Genomic DNA, 22,551 nt, shown 5'->3' with positions numbered 1-22,551 from the left:
TAGTATTCATATTTCTATTTAATTCATATTCACATTCGTATTTAATGTCCATATGTACCGTTGCTCATTTAGCTATTTTGTGTTATCCATTTCATTGTTGGTTTTGAACTTAAGCAAATAATAAGGTTTGTAAGGACAGCTTGCTTTTTTATTGGACCAGCTAAGAGGAAAAAAGATGACCTTTCTAACACCTGCAGATCACCTGCAATTACCCTGATAGTCACTCAATTTCTTCATGGGATAAAGAGGAAAAGGAACAACACTTGAAAAGCAGTAATAATGAACCTATTATTTCTTGATAGGAAAAAATTATCCTCAGCCTATTTTCTTGAACAATTCCACTTTCTAGCCATGACGTTTTCTTTCCAGGTGTCTGATGACTCTGACCATGGTACAGCAGACAGGCAAATCACCAGCCCAATAACTCAGTGAGATCCCTACCAGCAACACTATCCTATTGAAACTTCCCAGACTTGCCTGCTTAGGGACATGATCCAGGAGTGTTGCAGCAGTACAACTACATTGTTGCTGCTATACTGATAGTTCCGTGAAATCTCTGTTTCAATATAAGCATTGCCTTAATACAGTAACTTCTCTCCTCCATAGTAATTATTTTTTGGATGCTGTGCAATTATTTTAAAAAAGAGTAGAAATCGCTGTTTGGAAAGGTATCCACATGGGCAGTCATCCCTTCGTGGTTGCAGGAGTGCAATTAGAACACTGCGGTTGTACAGCAGAAATACCACTTAAATACAGCAAGTGCCTAAAGATTTGTCATATATACTTCTTTCTTTCAGGCCACCACTCCTTAACAGCTACAACAAATATGTTTCTGATGGAATGGTTAATGGAAAGGGCACTAATCTGATGCACATTTAAGAAAAATAGAAATGAGAGTGAGCCCTTGACAGAAAAGGAAGCGTTAATCATAGCAGAGGGGGATTCAGCTCTAGATTAAGACACCTACAGTTAGGAACTTATACTTAAATTAAATATCTAAACTCCCATTAGAAGAAGCTAACATTAAAAAAAAAACAGTTGGGAAACAACTCAAATGACCCAGTGGCATGATTCAGTATCCAAAACAAGGCTCAGTGCTGTGTGAGATGCTGTAGGATAACCGAGATGTCTCCATAGCTTTGCTAAGTGTACCACTTAGCTTACAGAAGACACTTGTCCTTCTTGCTAAAAGAATATGGCCTCCACGGCATACAAATGGCAGTAGGCATATATGCAATCACATCCCACTGCAGATGGTGGTTTGTAATGGCAAACTCTGTGGAATAGGAGCATTCAGGTGCTGCTAGCAGGTGCAGCGCAGAACTTCTAGGAGAATCAGTTACCTCCTAGAGCAGTAGCAATGCAGAATTACTTAATGGAGCTTGAATGACACCAGATATTTGTATCTAGAAAAGGAAATCTAGCATACAATTAATCTGAAAACAAGAACACATGTATACGAAAATTTTGGGTTGACTTACCTCAAATTAAATTTCTGAAGCATCTGCTTTGGTGTTGCCATAATAGAACTGATTGTACTGATCAGTTTTTTTTAATTCAATTTCTTAAACATAGACCTCCAGTAACCTGAGATACCCAGGGATATCCTCCCGGACCTCCAGTTATTGATCCGAAGTGACATGGTTCTTTCATAGCCTCTGTGTTTTATCTGCCAGCTCCTTGCATATATATTTTGATCATCTTGGGCACCTTGGACGGTTCTAGAGATTTATATTTAGGTAGCTGAATCAAACCATAGGTTCTTCCCTGTAATAGTCATTTAGATAACTGAGTAGTATGTAGACACCTAAGCATCTTTGTGTTGTACTGAATCTAAGGTCCTAGTGTCAAACAGAGGGAACTATATTTTACTTTGTGACTTGAACACTCAGTGCACTAGGGATGCCTGTAACAGAAGTTCAAGAAACATTTTTATTCCAATAACTACAAAGCTTCTAGAAGTACAGGGATTATTTCGGAGTTGCTTTTCTGTATCTAATGTTCTGTGAAGAGCAGGACAGATCTAGCATGTCTATGTTCTTCTTACTTATCTATTCACAAAAGGCTACTGTGGATAACATCAATAGGTTTCCATCATTCTTGAAAGCAGGAAAATATAAAGCACAAATAAGGATTTAGTTATATGCTAGTGCATGTGGTTCTTTAGTTAGCAGAGAAAGAAAGAGAGATTTTGCAATATAAATGTTTTTATGGGAGTTGAAAAGCTCTCCAGGTCTGTACATATGATAATCTCCCTGTAAATTTTAGTAAGCCTTAACAACAAACTTTTTCATACCAGCATGTTAGTTCTTTGTTTCTAACATATCCTAGTGAAATGACTCAGAAAAACTCTCAGTTGTGGTAGAAAGCTGTCACATAAGTGAAAAATAAACCTACAGATTATTCTTTGAAGCAAAAGTGTATTTGAACTATTCTCTTTTAAATTGTGAGACTTTAAACAGCATTTAGAGTATATTTAGATACTCTAATTAGAGTAGGTGTACTGATTGAAAACAGTTACCTCCTACGTCATGTTTTCCTATTTCTTTTTGAAATTCAAAGTAAAGCTAAAACCTCAGAATTTAAAATTCTAGAAAGCTAGAAATCCAATTGCTTTTTCCCAGAAGAACCATAAAGTATCTGCTTCTACTCATGCAAAAGAGGCACTTCTTTCGTTAGAGATACATTTAGAGAACAAGTATTAGGAATAGTTATAGTTGCAATGCTACTACTTAGGAAGTGAATACTGACAGAATAATGGAGGCAGTTTTGTTTGTATTTAGTATATGACTTTGCTGCCTTCTAGGGCTGTTGACGGAACACTGTAGTCCACTGTCCATATTTGAAAATCCATTTAAGTTTTTCATTATTTCATTTCTCTCCACATCAGGGTTTTTTTAAAGAAGAAACAAACCAAACATATGGTACTTCATCCTCAAAGGGTATGTGTTCCTCGCCATGTGCAATGGAATAAATTCATAACATTTATTGTTTTTAAGAGTCGCATGACTAATTCATCATGCACACACCAATGGACATTTAAATTCAAATGCTTTAATGGTTTCAGGAAACCCAAATAACTTTTGGGTTTTATGGGAACACTCACTACTCAGTGCTGACAAGAAATGAGACACAAAATTCCATTTGTTAGAATAAATGTTTCCCAGAATCAGGGATAACAAGACCATGAAGCTAGCACTTAACCGTGCCTCCTGCTTTCATCGTACTGGTCTTCTAACACTTATTTTATGTCTTAGAAAAATACAGATTTTACGGATATCACCAGATATCTTTGTATATTTTTTTCAGAAATCTTGGAGGGAGAAATTAATAGTAACAACATAAATGCTCAAAGAACGCAGCAAAACTCTCTCAGAATGCTCAGGAAAGTTAAATAAAAGAGAATGTGAGCAATGTGAGGCCCACCTTATCTTATAATTAAAATGTACTGCAAATATTTCAACTATTGTGCATACCTGGACAAGTAATGTTTCTGCTAACTAATAATTAACATTTATCTTAGAAGGAATTTCACTACCTTCCTTCAAACTAGGCACCTAAACTTTGGGAGGAGGAAGTAAATACATAGTGGAGATATCTTTAATAAAGTTTAACAAAGAAATTATTGTCAGTGAGGTATCAGACCATTTCTTTCTTTAATTACATTGGCATAGAAGCTGGTTTAAAGCAAACTGAACATAGAGGAAGATTTCCACTTGTTTTTATGGACTTCTGGTTTGTCTCGATGTAATAAGAAATGTTTAAATAGGTGCAGATACTCTGTTAAACTGATAGCAGTCAGATGAAAACTGACCTCATTTTTCCCTAGCATTCTCTTTTTAAGATCAATGTACAACTGGAGATAATTTTCATAGCCCATTCAGGCAGAAAGATCTTTTTATTCTTTTCTTCGTGGTAGCTTTTTTCCCTTCTTCTTTTTGTTGTTGCTGTTTTGTTGTTTTTGTTTGGTTTGGGTGAGGTTTTTTTCCTCTTGGCAAACTGATAATATCTTTGAACTTATATTAAAAGAAGATGTAACTTCAACTGGATATGGAATTCGTTTGACTGTATAGTCTCAGAAAACAGTGCTGGTTCTTACAATTAATTGCAGATTTCTTAATTTACCCTGGGAAAACAAGGTCACATATGTGTATGTTGGGGATACAGATTCTGAATGTATATGCTTAGAAATAATGTTAAGAACAACAACAGAGTAAATTAAGATGTTTAAAAAGAAGCAGGAATATTTATGTGTTATGTTAGTAGGCCTTTCAAATAGATGGTGAAGGCAAAGTTCCAGAATTCATTGAAAAGAGAGAAGAAAAATCCAATTATACGACTCCTTATTTCAAGAATGTTTATGGCCTCATTGTTCTCTATAATGGATTAAAACTAAAGATGAAAAACTTGGATATGGTACAGAATTTCCGACTTTAAAGGGAAGATATACAGATCCAGTCTTGATCTGTAACCAGTAAAAATGTTCCCAATTATATGTTCTAGTTTTGACTAAAGAGATTAAATAGTTCATCATTTGAACACTGGTTTTGCTATTCTCTTAATTATTTTCTTTTTTTTTTTTTTAATCACATTTGTGAGCCAGAGGTTACATTTATTTTTTTTTAAGGGATTTTTCTGAAAGAGTGAAACAAACAAACATACATCACTGACAATTGACTGCCTGATGCCAGCCATAGAAAAAGTTCTGTAAACATTTTTTAAGTCTCTTTTCTTTCCTAAGATTCCTCAGACTGAATGGACAACTGAAAGCCACTCATTCAGTGAGGTGGTAGCCTGGAAGGAAGGAGCCAGGATCTAGATCTAGCTGTGAAAAATAATTACCCAAGACCAGGGAACCTGCTGTTTGCATGCGTGTTTAGCCCTTAAAAAGTTATTACACTCATACTGGTTGTCACTAGATAATACAATGTTCCCAGTGTGCGAGGGTATTATATTAGAAACCCATGGGGCTTCCATTATCGATAGCCTTAAAAAAGAGACCACAGGTAGGGCAGGAAGCACAGCTCCTTTGTGGGACAGCAGGCACCAACATAAAAAGGTCTCATCTCCTGTTAGGCTTTTATAGATACCTATTTTATGGGCTTATACATATGGTCATGATGCTTGAAATACACTCTTTCTCATTGACGATATTACCTTATTGTGTTCATTCCTCTTTGATTATTCTTTGAATTTCTTTTTATCTACTTCAACCAAATGAAACATTAAGGAAACCCCCTTCTTTCCAAAGAAAACAATTGCACCCAACTTTGTTCGTCATGAGTAATTTTGGGTAAGGTTCTAATTTTTCAAGTACTCATGTATTTAATTAGGTTTATGAAGAATATTACTGAGGTTATCGTGACTATTTACACATGCAAAAGAAAATGTATGGGTGCACAGTTACAGAGTTGGGAACGGTTTTATTTGAGTCTGTATTGTGTACTAAGAGTGGCTGCTGATAATTTTAGTTTAAAAAATCTTACAGTACACTAATGAAAACAAATTGAAAGTGCTTGTAAGATTAGAAATGCACAATATCATATCATAGCTGAGTGCCGGATAAAGAACTGATAGAGTCAAGAAATAGGAAAAAGGGATGAAACAAGAAACCAAACAAAAGCAATTACTGTGAATTAAGTACCCTCTAGGGAGAAAAGGATTTTTCAACCTAGTCAGTACAGGCATAGGTCAGACAAACTCTGGGAAAAATATCTGGGAAAAATCTGAAGATTTTTCAATAAATGGAAATAAAATAAGAATATGTATTAAAAAATTCTATAATAAATATTTTGCTTTCTACACTTTAGTTAGAGAAAACCCATATTTAAAGGTAGTGACAATTTACTCTGCCTCATGTTTTTTTCTTATGTCTGCATTCCTTTTAGAATGTTATGCTCAGTATTTTTTAAATTACATAAAAAAAAAAATACTCGTGCATCTGATCGTTTATAAAATGTATAATTGTGAGCTTGCACAATTTTTTTGTGTGAGTGGGATACTGATTTCATACTGTTTCTCAACATGCTTTAAAGACTTCCTGAAACAAGAGAGAATGAAGAGCATGAATCAGACAACTAAAATAGCTGCTATTCATTTTCCTCTGTGAACAACTCTTTCTGCTGTAAATATTTGTTAAAAAATGACACCACGTCATTAAAAGATATCACATTTGTAAAGGGAGTAATAGACTGCTGGAGTAAAATTAGTGGCACAAAAAAAAAAGGAAATATGAAAGTTGTGTTCATGCCACTTGGCCAGAGCAGAATAATAACATTAAAAAAAAAAAAAAAAAAATTTCAACAATTTGGCTGGCTGTAGTATTTTCTGAAATACTGGTTGAACAAAAGAAAGTAAAACTTCAGCGTTAAAAAAGAAAGCAAAGAGACTTTACATGTAAAGTTTGTTTTCCAGAAGTACAACTCTGAGACCAAAGCTATCCATCCATCTCATGTTATACCTGGCACCCAGTTCTTTCGTTTGATAATTTTTTTCTGCCAGACTTATCCACTTCTTCAGTATATTGTTAAATATTGAATTAAAGCATAACTGAATCTTTTGCCTATCAGTTAATTTCCCATGGTGCAAGCTACTATGGACTCGTCTCTGGGGCACGAGTCCACGTGCAGGAATTATAAGGCGTTCCACAGCATGAGTAACCAAGTGACCTGTAACAACACATATGTTGCTCCCACATGTTTCCGAAATACTTTGTCCAGCTGTCTCAATGCACACATTATGCTGGGAGACAGCTGGCCAGCCTTCTGAGAAGCAAGCTGAGACACATAGCTGCTCCCTTCTGACCCTTTATATACATTGTGCTACCCTGAAAAACACACCTTGGCACTCAGCTTGTCATTAAGTGAAGTCCCGGCTGGATAAGCTTTTCTTCCCATTCAGAGGGAACAGCAGAGGGAATTCTTGTGTTTAAATACTGTTAGCTGCGTGGCAGAATGGACCGGAAAACATTTGCTGTTCAGAAAAAGATGAACTCTATTGCCACTGTGAATGTCAGCAAAAAAAACTGAGTAACTAAGAATTGATCTGGTGATACAATTTTGTTTTCTGGTCTAAAACATGGAAACTAAACCCCTTAAATTCTGTTTTCATCTCTACCACTCATTTAAGCTTGACAATTGGCCCAGTCATGTAACTCAAATTACCTTTGTTTGAAACATCAAATAAACTGTGAAAACTGATGTTACTCACCTTTGTGGGATGTTGTAAGAACTCTTTTTCTGGACTTAATTTAAATAGGGACCATTCCAGAATACTAATTCTGTTAACGTGTATAGCATGTCTGTGTTGTAGAGAAGGAGAAGGCATCATTCACCTTTTCTCAGAACAAAATGATTAGAGGCTTTCCTGAATTCATGATCAGTTTGTAAGTGAGTAGGTCAGCCTGCAATTGTTTTTATTCAGGATCAACCAGGTCCCCTCAGCTTTGAATCTTTCCCCTCTTCTACAGCACCAAGTGCCTTCAGTGTCAATTCCTCTCACACGCATGACTATTCCACTTATCGTTTCCCATTTGTTTAAACATAACATCTTTAAACCATTTATTCTGTTCATTGATGACAATATTGAATACATTTTTGTTGGCTTCACTTTATATCTTGCCATTTTTGCCATGTGAAGTAGCCTGCCTAAAGTAATCTCTAAAGCATGTGCTAAGGACTGTATTTACATTCTGTCACCAATGCTCTGGAGAGAATATAAAATATAGTGCTAGAGATTCAAATTTCAAGGGTGATAACATACAGTATTCAGTGTTATTGCCCTATAATTTACTCCAGATAGGCAAGAAGATATTGTTAGTCTTTTATACATGGCTTAACTGCTGACATAATATGTCTCATATACATATCTCACAAAATAATAGTTGGATAAAATGAGCAATTATAGAAATAAATAACATCATAATCATACATCAAACAAGGACTGTCTACAGCAGACTCAAAATACCACTGACTATTCCTATGTTTATATTTATATATGGGATAGTTTACTGTATTACTTTTTCAAATTGGAAAGTATTTGATACAAAATACGAAAAGCTCTCTGCAAAAAGTTGAATCAACACAGAGGTAAAATAATTCATTAAGGTAAAGCATTTCAGGATTTTGCTGAGGGTGCAACTCTTTAAGTAGCTCAGCTCATCTAACCAGTACGTAATATTCAGCCACATGCTGCGACTTCAAGTGTATTATTAACTTTCTACCCTTTCATTGTACCACTGACTTGCTTCGTGAAAAGATGCACATCTGCATATTCTAATTACAGTCAAGTACAAAGCTTACTGAAATCATTGAGAGCCTTCCGATTGATTTCTACTGATGCTGGATCAGGCCCATCTGTGGCTGGATTTATTTTCTAGATGGATTTTAGAAATGTACTAAATGTATAAAATCAATGTTTTCTTTGATATAAAGGGCTATAATTAAAATTTGAGGATGGTAACAGTCTACAGTGGATTTCCCATAGGAGCTGAAGTATATTATCCCCTGTAGGCTGCAGGTGCTGCCCATTCGGGGAAAAAAAAAAAAAGAAAACCAGATAAATTTCCCACCTGTTTCCATAATATCAAAATCCAGATGCTCGTAACATTTTAAAACTTGCTTTTAGCAGTCTTCCTTTTTCTTTGAAGTTTGTTTGAAAGCCTTTGTGAGGTTATATTTCTGAATTTGGTTAAAAGAACATGAAAGCTAAAATGGATCAGAGCAGAGAAATAGAATAGCTGTGCTGATGTAAGGAACATATGTCTCTAAAAGAAATCTAAGTGCTGTATTCACCACGTAGTAAATACAAATATATATATATATTTAATTTTGTATTTTGGTAAGCATAATTTCATTATGACTTCTGGCTATGGGACTGTAATCCAGAAACACCCTGGAATATGGTTGTTCATTCAGGCTATATTGTTGGTAGCAGTGAACCCGATAACATATCCTGGGGTTTAAGATGGTAAATGATGATTTCAAAACACTTCACAGGTCAAGTCACAGCTATTGTGCCATTTAAGTAACATGTGCACACATTGCTTATTTTAGCTGAACTTAGAAAGAGTTAGATGTCCTTGATTTAATTTTCTTATTAAGTTTCACTTCCACTTCAAATTTCTGAAGATGACAGAAACTGGATAATGACACATATGGATAACTAAAATTCTGAAGTAAACCTCAAATTCAAAATCAAGGAGGCAAAAAAAAGGAACAAATGGGCAGGCTCGAAACACATTTATTTTCCATATATTGTTGTATTATGGGAGAGCATTTTTGTTATCAAAATTATCGTATCATAGAATCAAGAAGATTTTTACACTATAATAACACATGGGACTTTAAAGCAACTAACTATGCAGAGCGTGCCTGGGCAGTGGCCAACATGAACCGAGCAATAATTTCTAGCCTTGGTATGAAAAAAATTAAGAGCAAAGAACAGTACAGAAGGCAGATCACTTCATATTAGAGGCTTCTACAGATGGAGAACAGGAAAGGCTGTTTGCTAGTCTCTCATGTGTTTAAGGTTACTGCATTAACCCTAGAGTGTTGGACACATTTTTACTAAGAACTGAAGGAACAAAACCTGTTAACAAAGCTAAAATAGCTGGTCAGGGCAGGCCCTGGCATTAGGAGTGGTGAGAGGAGTGATAAGGAGTGGTTAACAGGAGCAGGGCAGCTTAAATTGGGTCTCCTATCTGCAAAGATTTGACAGCTCCAAAGTGTGAGTGAGGTATTATCATAGGAAGGGGGAAGGAACCAGCTGTCTTAGCAGTTGCCTCATCAAAGAAGACTGTGAAATGGCATTAGTGATGCGTGAGAATTAGGTATTATATGTTGCTCTGTTTGTGGCTTTGTTATGTTGTTGGGTTTTTTTTGCCTTTTCTTCCTTTTATTCTGTTAAAAATTGTTTATAAAGCCAATAGACTTAAATGGAGAAAATCAGCTCACTAGGAAGAGAATATATATTAAATTTTTTCTAGGTTTCTGGAAATTCCAGACAATGCTGTTTTGATACCAGTTTTACATTTTAATACAGACCATGTTTTTACCAGTCAGGAAGTGGTTTTTTTTCTAGTTAAATAAACTAAAAATAACTAATATGAAATCCATGTAGTCTATTACTTTTCCACAATTATTGTAAATTATTATATATAAAAATTATTATTATAAGTTTATTATTATAAAATATGCATTATTTTACCTTTCAAGACAATAACCTATGACTGTGGAGTGAATTGATTTTATTTTTTGTGCAGATCAATGAAATATAGGAATCACCAGTCTTAGCAAAATACAGAATACACCTTGGTTTAACCTGGACTAATTGTTGTAAAGAAAAAGGGTTTATCTTGTTCAATATGACATTATATTTTATATATATGTGTAGTTATAGAGTGGCATAACTATTTCTCTCATTAGTCATTTTCTTCACATTTCTCATATTTTTTTCTTATTCAGTTTTTAAGGACTAAAAATAATACTATTAAATGACAGTCCTCCGAGCAGTTTACCGTATACTTTATCGGTCTTCTACTATTCTCTGAACTTGTTCTTGTTGAAAAATATCCTCCCCAGCCCCTTGTTCCTGGGTGACCCTGAATGACATATGTTAATGTAGATTCATCAATTTATGTAGAGACAATAGAATTTATTCTCTCTGCAGTCTTGACCTAACTCTTTCTAAAACAACTTTACGCGTTGTTTGCTTTTTAACCATAGCTCACACAAAACAGAGGTAGACAGAAATAAATTTATATCCAAATAACTTTTGAATAACAGTGTGACAGGATGTGATGTAGAGTTATTAGCCACCATAGATATTAAATAAAGCACCACAGGTATTAGATACTGCCATAAAGGTCTTATGTCTTTACAAAACGTAAAACCCAGATCACAGGAAGCATTACTGCTGCCTTAAAGTGGGAGATATCCTTTAACATTAATCTTTGTGACAATACTGCACTAGCAGTAGCAAATAGATTAACTATCAAATAGACTAAAATAAATCCTTCTAAAGAAAGAATATATGCAGTAAATTAAACTTTATATTCTCCTTATAGACCACGCACAGGATTATTATAACTTTCTTAAAAGTAAACAAGAATGTCTGTCATTGTCATTTTAACACACACTGAATGACACTGTAAGTTTTAAATACAAAGATTTTTCTAACAATAGTGAAAAAGATTTAAGTAATTAAAGAAAAAAATATTACATTTTTTAAATTTCCCAGAAAACAAAACAAAACAAACAAACAAACAAAAACACCCCCAAACCAACAAAAACCAGACCATGAAACAAGTGCACTTAATAAAATTTTAAGTTTTTTAAGTTTCTTCCACTGCTGTGGAAGAAATATATTTTATGAACAGACTCTGAGTGTCTTCAATGAAGTGTAGTGCTTAATTATGGTGGAAGATTGTTTCTCAGAAAAATTATCTCAACTCTAGCAATTGTGGTCAGAGATATTATTTTGGAAAGGTCGGAATACTAGAGTAACTGGAAAGAATGTCACTAAAATGTTGAAATGTGAACATTAGCTGTACCACAGGGAGAACCGCAGAAATAAGACAAAAACAAGACCCATCAGATGAGTCAGTGCACACCTCAGTCAGGATGTATTATTTCTAATGATAACATTTGTTATATTTTTTCCCAGTCAGTGATGAATGACCAAAACACCTGGGGCACTACTACTTGTACCTTTTATACAGCCCAAAACACTGTCACAAATTTCACCTTTTATCTTACCTTTTACATTTTTCAGTTCATAGTTTAATCTTTTAGTCCAAGCTACCAACTGGGCTATGACTCTTAGTGTTTCCACCCGCCAGTCATGTTCTAGCTTTATCTTCTCTTCATTTAGCTCATATTTTTTCCTCTATCATTATAGCTATAGCCAACCAGAATTTGTTATCAGGATCAGTTACATCAAAGCTTCATGCTCTCTGTAATAAGGAAACAATTTTTTTTTAAAAAAAAAGGAAAATAAAAAAGAATGTCCTAGCATCCTTAAAGAATGTCTTAACATTCTCTCTGGCAAGTCTACCCTGTTGTTCAGAACATTGAAATTAGGGACTTAAATTATTGCAATGCTGCTAAGCATGGCTATTTCATAATCTCACTAGTTCCATCAGTTAGATATATACTAGGTATACCTCATCCCTGGAGATGTTCAAGGCCAGGCTGGCTTTGAGCAACCTGGTCCAGGGGTAGGTGGCCCTGCCCATGGCAGGGGGGTTGAAACTCAATGATCTTTAAGGTCCCTTCCAACTCTAACCATCCTATGATTCTATGTACATTCTCTCATCAACAAAAATTAATTTTTGTGGTATTGTGGTAACATAGTGTTCTTCATGTCTAGCAGTTACACTTATTGCATTTAAGAAATAAAGCCAAGTATGGATTGCAAAATCTGAAGTACAGAGTTACACCTAAAATTAGTATTCAAACATTAGAAAGTCCTTTCTTGATGAGTGATTAAAGAACAGATTCCTGAAGTGAAATTTAACAAAGAATTGCTTGAGTTCAAAATGGAAGAGTGTAACATTTCATTGGTCTGGACAACAACATATAATATTCATAGTTTTCAAACTCAATATGGTTCTCTAACTCAATACAGATGCTTGTAACAAGTCACTCAGTGTCTGAGTAACACAATTAACATTTTGCTGGTTAGCTAAAAATCTTAATAATTGCTTCACTTATTCATCATTGGCTGATGAATACAAAAAATGTTCCTAAATTAAACCTGACCTTTCCTTTCTAGTCATCCGTTATTTGTATCGCATAGCCAAGTGTATCACAAATATGCCTTTCATTTTGTATATAAGGGTGCAAAGTTAAGCTATAAGATTCTCATTAAGAATGTTTATTTCTTTAAATATGCATTAACTGATGAAGTGTCACACACATTAGTTTTGTAGCATATGCTGCAGTGACTGAGAAAACACTTAAGTCTATCACTTCTCAGAAAATCAGAAACAGAAAGACTCAGATCCCCTAGATTCCATCTGTGTTGGGACTTAAACAGAATGAAAGTGCTGAAAACATAATGTACACTTTGCACTTCTAGTGGTACCTAAGGGCTAGTACTCTCATTTTGACACAGGATTCTGTTTCTCCCTGACAAAGGCAAAACCACTGTGTGGGACAAGTCTTAGGTGTGGTTCCAGTTACTAATTCCTTGGCAGACTGGGTTCCTGGAGCAGTAAACAAGACCTGGACCCCCCTCCTCCCAGTGGGGAGCCATAGAAATGGTCTTTTCTCTGCTTGCTCTTTCTCTGTCCACAACAGTATTGGCTTCCCAACAATGGCCAATGATATTGATCAGCAGCTGGCATTTTCACAGCTGGACCAGAACAACTGCCTGGGGATGTGGGTAGGAATTGTACCTTTCCAGCTTCTCAAACTGCAACAATATAGAAAAAATCTTCATAGTTCCAGAACGCATATGTTGGCACTACCATCTGCAGCTGATCTGGAAATACCTCTGTTCACAGTTAAGAAAAAGCCTCAGAGTAATTCTGAATTATGAAGGTAATCCAAGTTATAAAGAGGATAAACCCAGATCTGTTACCTTTTTTTTTTTTTTTTTTAATTGTCTAATAATAACTGAGTCGTTATTCAGCTGAAATCTTACTGAGAACCTTCAACTCAGAAAGTAGCCTAGAAACAGAAATAAGACTCTTAAATCACTCTTCACAGCCAACAGACAGAAGGGACATCCATATCGAATAAATTTTATGCCTGGATTAATCTAGCGGAGATGAGATAATTATTCTGGATATCTAAAATAGGCTACCTGAATCCGAGTTTTTTTCTTTATTAAATAGGTATCTCCAATGTATCTTACTAATGTCCTTATAAAATGAATCTCTGAATTTTCAGACTACATAAGAGTAGGATTTTAATCTCATATCCTTACTGATAAATTGCGTCTCAATATGTGTGCTTTTAATGTATTGTGGGAATATGGGAGAAAAGTTCTTGACAGCAATACTACGCATTACAGTTCAGGAGAGAACTGAAGAAAGATCTCCTTTAATGAGTCCACAGATACAGAAATAGCGTGGAATATTACCCCATCTGAATTACCCAAACAGATTTAAATTGCCCAATGTAAAACTTGTCCAGAAGCCAAGTTTAACATCTCGTGTACTATTGCAAGCAGTGTAATGAGATTTCTTAATGATCAAAGGTGCCTGACTTTGTTTTAATGACTTATTCATAGTATGTCATGCCCCAACACCATTGTATGTCACAGACGCAGTATCACTTCACAAAGAAGTCTTCAACTACTAAATTGCTCATGCTACTTCCTCATCATTTAGAGATTCTTTCCAGAAATACACCAGCCTAAGAAATATTTAGCTTGAAATTATATGATTAAGATAAATGATCTATTTAGAAACCTCATGTCTCATCATATGAGAATTCACATTACCTACTCCACTCATATACAGTGGTGCAGACTAGTTACATACAGTAAATATATACATATACATATACATATGTATGCATATGTATCAGCAGAAGATATTCCACAGGAGCTCCCCTCCACCCTTCAACTATTGTCCCATAATTACCTCTTCCGTATCAGGTGCTTCTGCATTAATAGGAAGTTATGACTTGCATTTCTGTAATTATGCAGGGTAAGGAAGCCAAACTTACATTTAAAAGGAACTCTATCAGACATGTCATGTTTGCATGTGAATGGTAACCTGACATTTTTCCTTTAAAGGAAGTCAGATAACTCACATGATTGGACAGACCTACAAGTTTTGATAATATAGTGAATAATTTCCAGTATGAGGTGTCAGCGATAGCACTTCTGCTATAGTTGAATGTGAATTCATATTTAGCAACTTCTAGCTGGTAAAATGTTAATGGATTGTGAAATGACTGTTCTTTTCAATCATGGCTCTCATTGTGTCATCTATTGCCTATCATTAGTTTAACTTAATATCAAAGGAATATAATTTGCAGTAAAGACTGCATATGAGATTACAAAAGACTGAAAATAATATTTTGTTTTCCTTTAGAGAATTCTGTTTCATACAGTGAAATTGAGAAGAATCTATATTGATTTTAACATAAATTAGAATGACTTCTTTTATTTTTATTACGGAGCGTCCAGTGGAGACAGGTTACTTTCATGATCCCTGGCAATTCAACAACTGCAGTTGGCCTAGAGGCAATTGAAGTAGTATTTGTGCGGAGAGTTAACAAGCCACAGGGGACCTGGAACATGAGCAAAGGCATAACCATCACAACAAGCCCATGTTTTCTTACAGCTTGCTTGCTGTTGTAAGGTCATAGGCTGTAAAGCTGTGGTTAGTGGGAGAAATTAGTCATGAAAACAGAATAGCCCAGTGGGGATTTATAATACATGAATCAAGTCCAATTTTTGTTTGTTTAAAAGACGCTGGCTTAAAAAAAAAAATTCTTAATGGTATCCTAGTGGCATAAGCCCATGTTTGGGAGGGTTTCTATAAAATGCATAATGGTGACTAATTTCATTTAGAGGACACGACAGCCCCAAAGTAAGGATAATAAGGAGGAATTCAGTGCTTCAGACGTTCCATATCAGTCAGGAAAACAACCACACCTACTACAAGAAACTATGTTGGCTTCTCCTGAAAGCCACTAACCTTTCTGGATGTAATTTTTTTCATGGGATGGCATCCACTGAAAACGTCAATGCAGAATTAATCTACAAAACTTAACAGCTGTCGAAAGCTCAACCAGGATTTACAACCAGTAACAATTTGAGATATCTGTGTAACTGCACTGCTAATGAGTGTCACTGAGGTACCTACACCAAGATTATTCACTGCCATTAACATTTATGTTAAACATGATTAAATCAAGAGGCCTTAACTGCTTATATCTTAAGAGGAGAAATGAAGACTTTGAAAACAAAAGTTGTTACTAAGTGACAGCCTGACACTAGTTCTGCGTCACAGGAAGATTCCTGGGGTGGAAATATTAACACAGCAAACACAGCAATAGAGAAACTGTCTGTGCCATCGATGCAACAGCTAGGAAACAATAGCTGGGCTGAAAATACCAGTTCAAAGCATGCTAAGCAGCTGGTGCATTTAAAATTAAGATATTAAAAGATAGCAGAGAAAATGTCTGGAGAGATCATTTGGTAGGTTTCCAATGCAGTAGATTAAGTTCACTTTTGTTCTCTGTTAATAGTTTTGCATGTTTGAGTAACTTTTTCGTTGCATGACTTGTAAGCTGAGCCACAGCCAGCTTCATTTTATTGAAGGAAGATACACACTGGCCCAAAGAATAACATCTGTGAAGAGCATTTGAAAGAACTGTTTAGTGTAATGAAAAGGTGGCTTGAAGGAGACATCACAAACAGTTTCAAATAAATGAAGATTAGTCAGCAGAAGAATAGAAACTCGCTGTTCTCCACACCCTATGAGGACAGGGCAAAAAGCAGTCAAGAAAAAGGACGTGAACAAGGAATCTGAAACGAAATATTCATAAACTATTTTATAACAGAAACATAGTTAAATATAGGAATAATTTACATAGGAAAGTTGTTGAACTTCTGTTACTGAAGTATTTAAGTGGACTAGAACACTGTCCTTTGGAACAGCTTTGCTAACATCAAACTATCAAGATATCTTCTAGCTCTGTTTTCTATTTATCTCAGGTTAAATACAGCCAGTACCAGGATAAGTTATAACCATGCACAGAGTTTGTAAACTTGTTAATTCTGTGTTGAAGATGTAAGATTAGATCCTGATCAATTATTTTATTTTCCTGGATTTCAGGTGAGAGCCATAGCATTGCAATGGGCAAACGCGTGTTCAAAAGATGTTCAGCTGCATAGGAGAAAGTAGGTGTCATGCTGAGAATCTTTCTCTGCTATCAGCAAAGCTCCAAGTAACAGTACCAAGGACTAGATTACAGAGAAAAGAAAAATATTGTATGGCAAGAAAGTTGTTGTCATTCTCAGTGGGACTATTCAACACAAACAAATACAAATCAGAAAGGCTAGATACATGTGCATAAACACAGTTATTTCATATATATGAAAATATATGAACTTATTTATGTTCATCTTGTATTGTTATAAATTATTGAATATGGCATTACCTACTAAAGTTTGTGAAAGGGTAATATGCTCTAATAATGCTGGGTTAAAAAGGCAAAATGACAAATCCTCTTTTTTTTCTTTAGCTGTAAATCCACCTATAAACTACACTAGGAAATACTTTTCCCACAAGTTTTTGTGAGTTGTGTCATTTTTTGTGTCATTTTGTACAAATAATTCTAACTAGATAAGATGATTGTGATAATTTCAAATATTAAATTACTAGCATGCATATATTGATAAACAAAATACAAAGATTTTTTTCTTCTGAAGGCATTACAATAATTGTTTTCTTTATAAATGTTAATCTCTAGAAAAAGACTTAAAAGAATGGAAAAAGAAGAGGTCTGATATCAAGGTTCTTAATGGCATGAAGCAAAGTGAACAAGAGGATACTTAATTTCAGTATGTGCAAAAAAAGTAAAGAAAATACAATGCAACTGAATACCTAAGGATTATTTTTTTTTACAAGCTTAATAAAAGACTAAATAGAACTCTTGGATAAAGGAACTTAAAAACCTATTTTGATTATTTTAAAATCAGAAGTCCAGTGGAACATTCAACATTATGTACAAAATCATTCTAGTACTCTGAAATTCCCATATTACTGCAAAAATTATTCACCATCTACTTTTGCAGTAATGTTGGGGGTTCCCACATACCTGTGGAATATTTCTTTCTCTTGCAAATATGACTAATAATACCAATTTCCTTCTCTAATTCTAGGAAGTCTTATAACTGCAAAGTAATTACCATGTGCTTAGCAACATTGATTCATCCTAATAGAGTCATAGAAGATGTAGTGGTTAAATGTTATTCATTTTGGTTTCTTAAAAGTGAAGTCCTCGTGGGTATATTTGAGTTCATGATGTAAATTGAATAATTGAAGCAAATGATCTTAAATGCTTCAGATAAAGTACATGAGGCTAGCAGAGACTTATCAGTATTCATAATTCAGGGGAATAGATTGTTAGAGAGCTAATGAAAAGCTTCTTATCTTTATGTTGTATGGATTTACTAAAAGCCTAACAGAGATTGAATATGTCTGACTTCCAGCAATTTATTCAAGGAGCTTTACTATTCCTATTATGCAACACATTATAACATGCAGCTACAACACACTGATATCCTTAAGCAGTTCAACATAAGAGAAGTTATGAGAAATAAAGCTCTTATGAAATGTAGTGGAGCAAACAGAGTTCAAGTTCAGAAGAACTGAAGGAAGGAGCAGGCAGTAGTAATCTTAGATAAGTGACAATGACACTACCACAGTCTCCAACTTCAATAAAAAACATTCTGTGGAATAAAGGAGAGATTTCAGTAAAGCTTCAGTGAGTTTTTATAACTGTAATTCAGTTCCCAGGGCTGTACTTAGGAGTGTCACTACTTCCATTATAAACCTCAGTTTTAGGAGCTATAACAAAATAAAACTGTGGAGTTTTACACAAAACTGTCATATAAGAGCTCATCTTGGGAGTCCATATTACAATTTTCGGGGGGAAAAAATACATTTTTGCAATAAATCAAAATGTACGTGTTATCTTAATACTTTTTTTTTTAAGTGTATGACTCATTTTGAGTATATTCTTGTTTGCAGTAAAGAAACATCTCAAAAGAAACTTGATAGTGGGAAAAGCTTGAGCATCCATTGTTTAGAAATCAGCCCTTACAAGAATGCTGACACTGAGAACCTAAAACCAGATAAATTCTAAACAGTTCAGCCAGCAATTTTTATTAAAGATGGCCTATTTGCCAATATGAAGAAGATGTGTTATGTATGCATTTCTTATCAGTGTATGACCCCATACAAAAGACATAGCAATGAGATGACTAAGAATTAAGAGCAGGCTGTGAGTGCATTGGCTAGGTTTGTATCAACAGCCTGAACACAAGTAGTGCAATAAGGTTGAGGAGGAGGAGATAAGATAGCTAGGTTCATTGGGTGATAGGTGTGTTATCCAGGAGTGGTTTTTTTTTATTATTTATCATCTTTTACAGAAAAATTAAATGCTGTACTACAGCCTTCCCCCACTGATTCTGTATTACACTGCCACACCGGAAATCACCTGCACTATGAGATGCCCTGCAAACTTGCCCACAGCAGCTGAGGTGAAGCTAGGGGCTTATCCAACAGAGGAAAAATGCATCCTCATTTCATGAGGGAGACATCATCTCACCACATGACCCAACATACAGTGACTACTCCATTATTACAGTTTCCAAATGCTGCATATGGCTCACTCATTTCTACTGAAATTGAGACTGATTCAGTCCCTGACAATACTAAGATTCTTCTGTCTTAGTTTACTAGTCCTTGTTCTATTTGTGACAAATGCTGGGACTACAGCATCAGTTTACTTCCTCTACTCTCTTCTTTGGTCCTCGCTGCTCTTCGATCTGTTGGAAAACTTCAAACTTATTGTTAAATGTGCTGCTGATTCACCTACATACTCCACAATGTCCTGTTAGATCTTTCTGGGAAATTCCGCCTTCCCATTTGAGGAAATGTCTCATCTTCCTTCAATAACTTCTTGTATAAAACTTATACAGACTATTTTCTCACTTTTATTTAGTGTGTATATGAAACTACTGCGGATGGTGCAATATGATTTGGATTGCAGATAATCTATTGCATTAGTTATCAGGTTATTCTTGTAAGACCTTCTCCAAAATATTCTGTTAAATTAACATCTATCTGGGCAATGCCATGTGGCCTGAAAATTGGCTGAATGAGCAGGTAGAGGTGTCCAGCAGAGTCCTGCAGGAAGCAAAACTCAGAATTCTGGTAATCCAAAACAGCCTGCTGTGCAGCTTACTCATCAAATACCTGTAAAATTCTAAGCTAGTTTAAAATGAAATGTTTAATGACAGTAAAGAGGAAACGGGCATACTTATAAAAGCAAGAAATGTGAGGGGGGAAAAATGCGATCTAGACAGGAGCAAAATTACCTGGAGAAAACAAGTGTGAAAATTTATTGCTTAATTTTCAGGGTAGTTAAGTCAGGATACATTCACTGCAGTGCGATTGTTCAGTTACAGTTCAGTGGACGTGAAGTATCTTACCACTTTAACAGGTAAGGGTTTACTGGAAAACATGCTGATGATGGCATTGGAGAGACAATCAACAACTTGAAATTGCTATCATGATGCATTGAGTGGGATCTGGAGACAGGCACAAATGGCACAATGGTCAGAACGGAGTAGACAGATTGACAAAAGTACAATGTAATGGAACAGTTCATTCTTTTAAAGAAAGGTAACCTTTTTCTTCACAGAGGGACACATACTAAAGTGAACTTGAAATGCAAATTGATCAAAACTAAAGTAAATGAAAAACTAGAAATAAAAAGGATAAAGGAGATACCAAAGCTCACTTTGATATAAAATAATACTTTTCATGGAGTATTATAAATAATTATCACCTGCCCTCCTCAGAGATTTAGGCTGGCTCTCACATAGTAACATCATGGTGGAAGAAAGCATCAATTTATCTTTGTAGCTGAGGTGAAGTGATGACAGAAGTACATTCCAGCTCACTCTGAATTGCTAATAGATTTGCATAGACACTGACTCAAAGCACAGGGAGTGCTTTTTTTCGTTATGCAGCATTATTGATATTATACTCAGAATGTTATATGGAACATGCAAAAAATTGTTGACGCTGCAGTGCAACACACGGAATAGTAAGGATTCTGTCATAAATGCAGGATTAAAATTCCATTAGAGGTTTAAGAGGAGTAGATGCAATAAGAATATTCGAGAGAAAAAATATAGAAGGTAAATATATCAAGCTTAGCCAAGTCATAATGAATAGATACAATACTTGCCTTTATCTATTTACTGAACTATGTATGAAATAGGGCTATTTTTGCACTTAAATGGTAAAAAATAATGAGAAATTACATTAATCCATGAGTACTGTTCATGTATTTTCAAGTTGAGGACTAATAAATCCCTGACAAAAGAGATCTACAAATATTATCACTAAATATTATTTATCACTCCTTTAATTTCAGAAAATGGAGTCTGGGAGAAGCACAGAGAATACAAGTCAACTGGGCAAGCTGAAGGTCTTTGAATTTATTGAGCTCAGGTATGCCTGTGATTATTTTTTTTTCTTTTCTTCTTTATTTTTCCTGGGTTTTTTTGTTGTTTTTGTTGTTGTTTTGGGGGGGGTGTGTGCATTTTTTTGTTTGATTGGTTTTTTTGTTTCCTTTTTCTTACTTCATGCCTCCATTCAGTTAAATTTAACCTCCATAAATGTGAGATCTAAAACTGGGGTCATATGACAACGTTCTGTCTGATTTCTCTCTAGAGCTCTGAATCCCAATTCACCATTCTCTGTGCACAACCATCAGCATTTGGAGAATCCACAGCATGACATGGTTTTCAGGCGTATTGTGGGGCACCATGGGGGCTGGCAGCTCCCTGGGCTGGGGGTGTCAGATACTCCCTGTAAGCCATGGCCCGTCCCACCAGCCAGAGCAGGGAAGGCCAGTGGGCAGCAGGGCCTGGTTCAGCCCCAAGCATCTCCCATTGACTTATGAGTTGGGGATGTGGCAACGCAAAGGGAACCAATGCCAGACTCAACCCAGGGTGGTTGGGCAGGGCTGCGGGGACAGGAATGGAGTCAGCTCAGACCAGGACAGGCAAGAGCACCATGGTGTCATGGCCAGGGCTGTAGCTCAGGTGAAGGCCATGATCTTCAGTTGGAAACAGCTTCCCCTGTATGGAGGTTGGCCCTCACTGAGGACTTTAGTTTCTGTCATTACAGCTTTATTCAAGGTCAGCAGCCATGTGTGCTCCTTCTCAGTTGGCTGGGTGCCCTGTTAGCCACAGGGGACCTCCTCAGATTCTGAGAGGATCCAGGGCAAGGAGGTTATGCTAGGGTCTTACCCAACCCACAAGGGTCCGCAACTTTGTTGGACACATTGCTAACCAAATGTTTGGTCTTGATCTTGCAGATGTTCTCTACATAAGGCATCACCAAAGAAAGATGCTTAGGCCTGGGTTTCCACATCTCCTTTTGATCCTGTTCTCTCTTACATGGAGCAGCCCAAAGTTCACCAAGCCACACACAGAAAGAGCAATCAGACTTTTAAACCTAGTTGTTAAAGCACTTTACCAGAGGTGAAAACTTCAGTGCCCATATTCATCTCAGTACACATTTAGAATTCTGTATAGGGTATATTTGGATTAAATATTTACTCAGCCATTAGATTAAGAGCTCAAACCCATGCTTTACACCACTGGGAGAAGTCCTAGAACTGCAGGACTTGTTCTCTTGTTCTCTCTCTGACGTATGTCTTTTTTTTTTTTTTTTTTTTTTTTCTTTTTTTTTTCCTTTTCCAAAAACCTCACAGAAGATTTTTTCGAAAGTAGAAAATGTCATTGTCAACTACCTTTACAACTTAAGTCCATTTTTAG

The 22,551-nt window shown here is 35.6% G+C and overlaps 1 long non-coding RNA gene across 1 annotated transcript in view; it reads left to right on the top strand.

The window, feature by feature from the left end:
- Positions 1–9,730: 9,730 nt before the first annotated feature.
- The window catches only part of LOC106901183, a 43,786-nt gene continuing 30,965 nt past the window's right edge, over positions 9,731–22,551 (top strand). The window contains exons 1-2 of the long non-coding RNA XR_001414270.1: positions 9,731–9,829; positions 21,141–21,217. This is a non-coding gene — a long non-coding RNA (uncharacterized LOC106901183). The remainder of the gene's footprint in view (positions 9,830–21,140; positions 21,218–22,551) is intronic.

Source organism: Calidris pugnax, unplaced genomic scaffold (assembly GCF_001431845.1).
Source record: "Calidris pugnax isolate Ruff unplaced genomic scaffold, ASM143184v1 scaffold44, whole genome shotgun sequence".
NCBI classification, from domain to species: Eukaryota; Metazoa; Chordata; class Aves; order Charadriiformes; family Scolopacidae; genus Calidris; species Calidris pugnax.
The sequence above is the reverse complement of the archived record's forward strand: the minus strand, read 5'-3'. Positions and strand labels throughout refer to the sequence as shown.